This window comes from Thunnus thynnus, chromosome 10 (assembly GCF_963924715.1).
Source record: "Thunnus thynnus chromosome 10, fThuThy2.1, whole genome shotgun sequence".
Classification (NCBI taxonomy): Eukaryota; Metazoa; Chordata; class Actinopteri; order Scombriformes; family Scombridae; genus Thunnus; species Thunnus thynnus.
In genome coordinates, this window is record NC_089526.1 from 17,247,515 (window position 1) to 17,257,930 (window position 10,416).

The window sequence follows — 10,416 nt, forward strand, 5'->3', positions numbered from 1 at the left end:
GAGCAAGTGGAATCTAAACAATTTCTCTTGGGACAATGATGCCAGTGGGTACAGCTGTATCACAGAAAGGATTAGAGGAATCAATCACAGACAATGATTACTTTTTGGGGGTCAATTTACTTATTAAGCTGGCCTTCAGGAAATTAAGTGTCCTATCTGACCTGAGCCTTCGTTTTGAGAAACATTTCTTAAAAACTTTTCCAGGCATGTATTTCTATTTAAAAACATTGCAAAAATGAGCCTGATATTGAATGTAAATGATAAAAGGAGGATTATAAATGTGTAGAATAGCTCTAATGTGCCCAGAGTGTGCAGTAATGTAGCTTCACTGTCTTTGCAGTTTCACTGATCATCCATTGTTTTTTACCTGTCTTACATGTGTATCATTTTGTAACATTGTTAATCTCGTTATAGTTTTTACTCAAATACATCTTTTGCACACAGTACTTACAGTATATACACTATAACAGCAGTTCTTTGTGGTGCAGCAGCCCATGTCATCAGACTACTCCCACTTACACCCCTTTCCTCTCAGTATGATAAATGGACTTCTCCCTGGAGAGTAAACAACAAAGTCATCCAACCTCAGCCCTACCAGTCACTGTCACTTTCAGGGATACAGAGTCAGAGGTTACATGTAGCAGAAATACAGTTATTAGACATGTAGACACAGCGCAACGAGAACATGTAACAATGTCATATCAGAATTTGACAATGACCTGAGGCCAACCTCTGACCTGCAGGTTTCATGGAAGACAATGCCTTTTAAAATGTTGTCTGACATGTATTTTCTGTAGCATAACAGTATTTTGTGGAGGTTAGTGCTCATGTTGTTAACCCACCTGTATCTCTTTTTCTTTTTGTCCTTCTAATGTATTGAGAAAGTGTATTAAGTAAATGGTTTCTAGCAGTGTTGTAGAAGAACCTGTCTCTCTCTCTAGTTTTATAACATCATATATATTGTTTTTAAAATCAAACTATTATATCCAGTTAACTTGCACCTATACAATATAGACAACTTTAGAAATGTCATCTGCTTAAGTTCGCAAATACCAATCAAAGAGTTTAGAGTACAACAAAGCAAGCTAATATTAATCTTTATTTAGGCAATAAACATTAGCCTTTGCTTGCTGCATGCTTGCTTTGTGACTTGTGTCTTTACTTTGCCGCCTTGTTGTCACTGAATAATTAATAATAACCTAAGAATCATCAACACCAAGAAGAAATGTGCACTTTGCTTACAGCCTGGACTTCTGGTTTTCTGTTAACCTGAAGAAAATTGAAAACTCTTTAAGCAAAGAGCCCCACAGTTGTCAACCACTTGTGAATTCAATAGCATTTCCGTCTGTGTATTCAGCTTTTAATTCAGAGTTTCTGTATTATTTGCATGTTATGGTGTCTCTCACACTGGGGACCAATTAAATGATAAAGCAGTGCTGTTACAGGTTTATGTAAATGCACCCTGCGAGAGAGCTGTATTGATAAATGGCGTGGAATTACAGAACAGCAAATAACTGTAGGTGGTGTACATTATTTTCCCTTTTTAATTGATAAGGTTGCAGAGGAAAATGTAGTGTCTTGGGGTGAGTTGCGAGCCTTTCTCAAGGGTCATTTGCTTTAAAGTGAAAAGAAGGGAGGAAAATGAAAGAAATACAGAGAGAAAACGAGGAAGAATCACATACTCTAATACTGTGGCTCAACAGCTTGTTCAGCTAAGCACACAAGTGAAAAATTGAGTCTCTTATTGTGGCAGCCAATATCATTAAAGCTGCATTAAGCAATATTTTTTTACATTAACATTGAATCAAATGGCTCCCTGAATCAACAACCCAGGCTGCAGTTCTGCAGATTTCAGCCACTTTTTCAGCTCATTCTCTTGCTTTGCCAGACCAACACAATCAAAACAATACTTGTTCATATCATATCAAGGACTGGTGCTCTCATCCCACAAGCTCACACAAGCTGTTTGTACACCAGATGTACACTTAGACAAAGTGACTGGTGAAGAAAGTTTAACTTAAGCAAGTCATATAGCAAGTCAAAGCCAGAGGTTGAGGAACCAAACCTGGGCATAAACATTAGTGATTTTTGGACTTTCCACTGGTGGTCAAAAAGAGATCTCCAATGGGATGCCAATATTGCTGTTTCTTCCTTTTTTAATGGAACACACTATATATCCCATTAACATTCAGAGTGTGCTGAAAGTCAGTTGCTTAATTTAATTGACATGTCACCATTGAGGACTAACACATAATGTGTTAAGGAAAAGAAAATAACATTGGACACCGTAAAAAAAAATACAATGAATGATACAAATCGTAGACTGTATATAAAGACAGACTTAGCGAGGTGTGACATTACCTGTTGGTTTGCATTGGTTGCATTGGAGTTGCTGTTTATGGATAGCGCCAATTTTTTCCATTTGGATCCAGGAACTTCCAAATAAGGAGTGCGGAGTGTCGCCTTCCTACCTCAGACCAAAGGTCTGGCTTACTGGAACACTGACCAGTGCACACTTGGGCTAACGTTAGCTACTTTAGCTAAACTGTCCTAAGAGGGCAGGTATATTAGTCAAGTCACATTAAATTTACCGAAATATTGTGACGACAGTCCGACTTAGTGTGAGTCTCAGAGCCTGGGAAAGCAGCAGGTGAGTGAACGAACACAGCTATCAATCAACACCCACACGACAGGCATCAAAGCCTACTATAAGTCTTCAAATCTTATTAACAGAGCAATATTTCTAAAATGACCACTAGCACACCAATGAAAGGGCCCAAATTCAGCGACTGAGACCATAATAATAACCACTTAGTATTTCTGAAGAGAAGTTGACACTTTTTGAATGGGAACTAGGGATATTTTTTGGAGCCAGCATCTAGTGGCCGTTGGTGGCATTACACTTTAAAAAGTGCTTCTGCATCAGCTTCAGCCTCAAACCATGGTAGTTGCTGCTTGACACAGATGAAATCAATGGTTTACATGACTCAAAATTACAATCACTCACAGCTGCACTATCACTTTCAAAGAGTATCTTCCTACATCACAAGGAAGACTGATTTACACAAAAAGCATCTGGACTTTTATGAAGCATCATCCACTTAGGAGAGACTGATGGACCAAAACATTCACAAATACACACATGCACACATACACAAACATACACACACACACACTCAGACATGAGTCAGAAAGGCCTCTTGATGTTCTCATCAAGCCAGAAGGCACAGCAGGGACTGACAACTCACTGTCAAGAGACACATCAGCAGACACACACATGCAAATGCACTCACACAGGATGTCTAAATGTCTAAATAGTTCCCCCCCAGTGAAGCAGTTTTTCTTTCATCAAAAAAGTCACCTGTTTGTGGTTCTGTAGGTGGGACGTGCGAATTAAATTTGTAATACTAGAAAATGGGATGTTTGCATCTGGTCTCTCTATGCCCTCTCAAGACAGCAGGATCGATATCGAGAGATAGAAAGTGTGCATGAGCGTGCACTTCAGTGTCAGTGTGTGTCTTTGTCTGAAAAGAGACAGGGGAGAGGCAGTTATTGTCTTTTTCTTTTTTTTCTAAATAAGAGTGACAGATAATACAGAAGTTTATTAATTACAAAACTTGAGTGAGCACAGAAAAAGTCAAGCTGTAATCAGTCTGCCAGTCAAGGTTTGTGAGCACAGAGGGACAGTTTTATAAGGACTAAACAAGTCTTTTGCAGAAAATGACTGATTTGTTCAAAATGCAAATTTTCTTGTCCCACCTCATAATATTCGCCACCTTTCTAAACATTAAATGCTTGCAGGATAATTTTACGAACTGCTGTAATCTTCCTGGACTTGGTGTTATGATTAACGGTTTCTTCAGCATTCACACTGACTGCTCCTCAAGCTCCTCAGAGGCAAAATCATTTATAAACCAAAGCAAGCAAAATTTCTTTCAATACATCTCTGAGCCCATAGACAGGGCCATGCATCAGTCTAGGTTATCTCTGAAGGCCTTAACATTACTTAACATCTTATATCAATGATGTTATAGTTTCTGACTCTGTGTATTTTAGTCGTGACCTGGATACCGCATTAGCCAGTCACTGTTTGAACCATCAAAGCATCACTTCAATACCAAGGCAGCTAGTGGCTTTCAAAAGTTATCACTGCTCATATTTTCAACATGTGATCTTGTGAGGACATTTAGTAAAGAAAATGAAAGAATAGCATTTGCTCAGAAGTGAGAAAAGTCCTTGGGAGTTTAAGGAAGCCATGAGACTGATAAAAAATGACCACATAAAGGCAATTAGTGCTTGAGGTAAATGGCAAAAGGCTTGAGGGTATCACACAAAATCAGTGCCAATGTACAACAAGAGATTTAAACTTCAATGGTGATCGGTTTCTTTAAAATTACTGATGATAACATTGCATTTCTTATCTTTAGCCTGATAGTAACCTCTCCCTCCTCTATTACAAGCACACAAGCTGTGTCTGTTTAGGTTCTGGTAATAGTAAAATGATAAAATCCAAAGGCTTGAGTGATGCTGCAGATCAAGTCCTCCATTTATGCCTTTGGTTCATTTCCCACAACCTTTTATATACAGCATGCGGTTTTAATTGCCTATAATTAAGCACTGGCAATCGTCAACGCCTTCCTGCAATCTGGTGTTTTCCTCAGTGTCTTTATCAAATGCTATTATCACAGTGCTTACAGAACTAATATCACTCTCACACAATTGAGGAACCCACAGAAGTGTTGTCACTGGCTTGTAAAACCAGTAGGTTATACATTCAGAAATGGTTGTATATGTAGGTTGTACATTATAAAGTTATAATATAGATTTGGTATGGTTCAGCCTCAGACAACTCTTATGAGGCTACCATGGTTAGCACTAAACTGGTGGCATAAAAACAAATTTAATTTCTCAGTTTACGACCAACAGTTATAAAATAGTTGCTGTAGCCTAATTGGAGTATCTGCAGATAATGGTCCAACAACAGCATTTAGACAGTGGATAAATATGCTTGTCAAAATTTGCTAGGTTACAGATCTGACAAAATGGTGGATGTAACAATAGCTGTGTATTAAATCACTCCCTATTTACTATATTGTACATGTTATTCAGGGATGTGCAGAGGATGTTAGAGAGCAAATAATGAAATAAATATATGCCCGGAATGACACTGTTAAAGGGATATTAAAATGTATGTATTTAAAACAAACCCATGACTGAGGTTGGTTCAAACACTGCTAAATGACAAGCACATGTTAACCAGCCCAACTCTTACCTACTGTAGCCCTCTGACTGACATCCTCACTTGCAGAAGCTCTGCCGCTGACAAAGCTGTACTTCCTCTGGCTGCATGGCTGCTTCTCTTGCCTCCATATTCGTCTCTTACCACCTCTCCATAGAAGGCATAACTGCTTCAGAAATAACGGGCAATAAGAAGATGTTGATATTATATGGCTGAGATACTATTACTATGTGCCAACAAATTAGTTTAATACAATTCACATATCATATATTAATATTGAGGCCTGGAAGACAACATGCATTTAAGCCACAATACTTTAGATGAGGTGTATTAGACACTAGTTTATATAAGATTTTAACAGTTAACATCCCTTCATCCCCTCCCTCCCTCCAAAAATACTGAAAAAAAGTGCTTATACTTAACTATTTGCCTAAATATATAATGACATTTAATCAACAGTTAACATAGTCATTGAACGCACCTCATTGGCTGCTTGCTAGGAGGAAAACGTCCTTAATTTCGTCGTATCTCCTACATTTATCATATCGTCGTTAGCTGTAGCTTGTGGGGGATAAGGATGCAAACCATTTTCACAACTTTATAACTAACTTAGACAACTTGGAGAAACATGTTAAGTGACAGCGCTTTAAATGTGATGTGCGATGATAATAATAGTCCCCCCTCCCCCTCCTCCTCCCCGCCCCACTGAACGTTAGTTCCACGCTACTGAGTTCCGTCACCTAGAGTCACTTAACCTCACGGCAAACTATTAACACTAACATATACTAATATAAATTCTGTCAGCTACACTCAGAAACAAGATGACATATTGAGTATACTGTTGTGTCATGCTGGATGTAGGAAGAATAACAGGAATTTATTTATTTATTTTAAAAAACACCCCTGAAAAGGGGCACTTTCCCTCTAGGAGGCCAAAAGGGCAGGTGCTCAAGGTCCCTTTGAGGTCCATCTGTGCACGTGCCAGACTATACTTACACTCTACCATTTTATTTGAGTATCCAAACTCTGTGTTTAGATTTAACCACTAAAATGTGATTTAATATGCGTTTCCATCCGCTGCCATTTTTCGAATATTTGGAGTTACCAAGATAAATATCTGTTGGCACTATTTTTCCAGTTGGGCCCATTAAACCAGTAATTAAAAGAACACCAGTCAAACCTCAAACTGATGAAAAATAACATGGAAAACATGATGACATTTCTCTTTGTTTCTTGTATTAATTTGAGAGATATTACAGTCTCCTCAGTGGTCCACACAGATTTGATGTTTTCGTCTGCTGCTATTTTTCATCTCTTTAATGGAGAGGAAATGTAAGTAGACATTTAAGTCACATGCTCCATGTATACTGTAATATGATTTAATTGCTAAATCTGTTTCCATTGTACTTTGTCACATTTTGCTTTTATTCATTTATTAATGTATTTATTGGGACCATGTACAGTGTTAAACATAATTGTTACCATTTCATGTACTGTACAAGAGTTAGCTTACAGCTAATTTTCATCTGCAGTCCCTTAGGCAGGACACAATTAAAACATATAACAGCACAAGAACAAACAGTACAAAGCAAAAAAACACAGGACACATAATACACCAACTTTTCGACCTCCCATTTTTGTTATATTTTGAGACTTTTTAAAATCTCTGGTGTTTCCACTCAGGTTATTTATGTGCAAATTGAAAATGCAAATAAAAAAAGGTGATGGGAACGCACCTTATGTCAGTTAAAAGGTTAAAAGTAGAGGTTGCTACTAGCAACAGCATGTTCAACTGACACAAACTGCCAATGACAGAACAGTATGTGAGGTGTTTGTCATATGGACAAATGGAAAGATCCCCCCAAACCTGAAGCTGGTGTCTATACTTTTTAAATAATATATCATTGTACTGTAGCATGTACAATATATTCATAATTTCAGTATGGTTAATTGATGTAAAACACAAAATACAGCACACGAAGAAGCTTTCCTTCAGAAGAAAAGTCACAATAAACTCGTACACACTGATTTTGAGGAACAACTGTAGACCAAGTGTCAGACCACACTGTTGTGAAATATATTGTCTGTGACACTCTTGCCAAAGTGCTCTCTCCACAGGTGGGCATTTCTTCACACACCGGCCCAGTGAGGGCGGTGTGTGCTTTTGACCTTCATCTTTCCAGCTCATGAACTTTTGACAGGATGAGTTGGTGTTTCGCTTTCAAGTCCTCTTCGAAGCACAAATTAGAAAGAGGTGCTGTAAACTCTGCACACTAAAAGGAAGAGGCTGCAGTGTTCTCTGATAACTCTAAACTGGCTTAAGATCAATAATGCAACCATAGTTACAGTATAGTGATGCAATGAACTGACAGGACTGACTGACTAATAAGGTTAGACTGTCTTCATACAGGCAGCAGATGTGCATGATGTGATGGGCTCTGTGGATCTGTCTCATCAGCATCTTCTTCAGGAATTTCAGAAAACTTTAAGAACAAGAACACATGAACTCAGTTTTTTTTATTTTGACTTTAAAAGCAACTACGTGCGTATTTACTGTGATTATAATTAATACTGAATATTCTTGACCCGCCAAAACAATCATTTGCTTGAAACTCTACAGTATGTAACCAGCTAGTTAATGTATCTTGTAGCACTGCCCGAACATACTGTGAGTTTCAGACTACAGCAGGTCTTTATATACACTGGTGAAGATATAATATGTATAGAGGGATGCATTTTAAAGTATTTCACAAACATGTTTTTGCCCAGGGCATCACCACAAGCACATTTCATGGTAGAAGGTGATGGAGGAGACAAGTGATGAGGATGGGAGAGGAATTTTCAATCAGTGAGAGTAAGAGGAAACTACAGAGCCAAGCAATTACAGTAATATAAATGTTTTCTTCCCACATACTGTATGGACTCACATGTGAACTACACAGTGGCCTTACCATTTTTTCTAAATGACATATCCATATATTTCGATATCTAAGCTCATTTTGCTTTTGCTTTGGCTTTATTCATTTTGAAATTGATCTTTCTTGCCTCTAAATGTGTTATAGAAATAATGTTTAACTTATATTGATTATAGGTGAAAATGGCAGAATCCTTCACATTCATTCCTTACAATTCAGCAGGCGTCCTGCAATTCTGTCATCTTAACCACTGTAGACACTCTTCTGCTCAAGCTTGAAACATGTGTGTATGTGTGCAAGAGTCTGTGTATGTGAGCTTCCGCATGTGTCTATTGTGTGTGTGTGTGTGTGTCTTGCTGAGGAGGAAACTCAGGGAGACAGTTGCCACCACCATTTCAGCACCCAGCAGTAAAGTATTGATCTCTTGTTTCAGCAGCTCTCTGTTTTCCATCTCTCTCTCTCATCACTCTTTCCGTTTCTCTTTCATCCCTCTCTTTTCCACCATTTCATTGCCACTGTGTTTTATGAAATTCCATTTTAATTGAATTTATGTTTTATATTTTAATTTATTTCATATTTTCCCAAATCTAATCTCCATTTACTCCTTTTCCTCCTCTCCTCTCCTTCCCTCTCTTTTCCTCTCCCTGCTCAGTTTCTCAAATTCTCCCCAATCCTATCCTCAGCACCTCCTCCCCTCGTGCTGTTTTTCCTCCCCTTGCATCCCTCTCTTTTTGACTCCTACAGATGTTAACCTTGTAGCGCAGTTTCCTCGGGTTGGAGTAACAGAGAAAGAGGCAACGATGCAGAGCTCAATACCTCCACCTTCAGGTGATGAGGCAAACTTTTTTTCTCTCACAGCTTGACTGTAATAAAATCAAAGCTTGATGATTCATGGATTTTTACAGCAGTGTTGTAGAGGGCTGTAAATCATTTTAAGATATCGTCCTCATAAACCCTGGCACAGAATCATCGTTGCTATGCAGACAGAGATGTATAGCATCAGGATGCTGTTTTCATGAGTCTCTGTTGTTCACCTGAAGACTTTGAAGGGAACTTAAAAACCTTTTTATTCAAGCTATTAATTTAAACGTGCAGCTGAAATACAATAATGTAATCTGTCTGCAGTACAGATTTTAAATTGAAGAAGTAGTTTTTGTCAGGTCAGGTCAGCTTCTAGCCAACAGAGTATGGATACATAGATAGATAGATAGATAGATAGATAGATAGATAGATAGATAGATAGATAGATAGATTGATCAAGTCAACATCTGAAATTAGCCATGTCTCAATGGAATTTCTTGCTGTTAAGACAATAAATTATCCGTGATTTTCCACATGTGCAAGCATAGCCTAATATTAATAAAAATGAATAATAATTACACTGAGACAAAACACAACAACAAACAGCCCATATGTTAAGTAAAAGCAGAACAAGGCAAAGTGATGCAGAACTATTCCCTTAGCTGCAGGCACCACGGTCCATTACAGGCCATGGGACCTTGGTTGAATTAAAATAACTATAAGTTATAACTATAAGTTAACTATAACTCTCAAAAAGGGATCAGATATAGCCATTGATCTTTTAACAGTATTCTTAACGAGGACCACATTCAGGGTCTGTGGTAATAAAAATTACAGAGGTCTGTAATATAACTTTATATACCCATTTTTCCCCATTATATCTCATGCCAAAAGGCCAGACTGGTCAAGACAAAAGACCGAAAAACATACATATTAGTCAACAGAACTCAATGTGTTTTCCTAAAAAAAGGTTTTTTTACAAAAACTTTACATAATGATGGCCATGAACCCATGGACAAGGCTGGTGTCATTAATCAACTCTTTGTTTTTATTAGCTATCCAGTGTGTGTGTTGCTTCCTTTAATATTTTATCAGAGAAGGTGATTCAGTAACGAGGAATAAGTAAAAGAGGAGAACAGTGGAGGGAGAAGGGAGCAACTGATAGCTCATGGTAAGTGAGGTTTGAGTATGTGTGTTAGTGTGTGTGTGTGTGTGTGTGTGCGTGCGTGCATGTGTGTGTCTATGTGTTTGTGAGTGAGGAAGTGTATGTTGTCAGTCTTGTTGCATTTCTTGCTCCTTCACTGTCGGCCGGCGTCAGTTGAAACGCTGAAATTGGCATTTTCCCTGGAATAAAAACACACACACACACACACATGCACACAGATAATCACAAACAGGCAGAATGAAACATGCACACACACACTGAACTGCACTGCATGTGTTTTTCTCTGCAAGTGCAAA

General features: G+C 38.1%; 1 long non-coding RNA gene across 6 annotated transcripts in view; it reads right to left on the minus strand.

Annotated features, from left to right (window-relative positions):
* The window catches only part of LOC137191492 (uncharacterized), a 152,495-nt gene extending 146,587 nt beyond the window's left edge, over nt 1-5,908 (minus strand). For 5 of the 6 annotated variants that reach the window (XR_010930407.1, XR_010930406.1, XR_010930409.1 and 2 more), the window contains exons 1-2: nt 5,721-5,908; nt 5,273-5,405 (exon numbers count right to left, since the gene is read on the minus strand). This is a non-coding gene — a long non-coding RNA (uncharacterized lncRNA). Of the gene's footprint in view, nt 1-451; nt 556-5,272; nt 5,406-5,720 lie in introns of all 6 variants that reach the window. The other variant, XR_010930405.1, reaches the window with a different exon arrangement.
* Nucleotides 5,909-10,416: the final 4,508 nt, after the last annotated feature.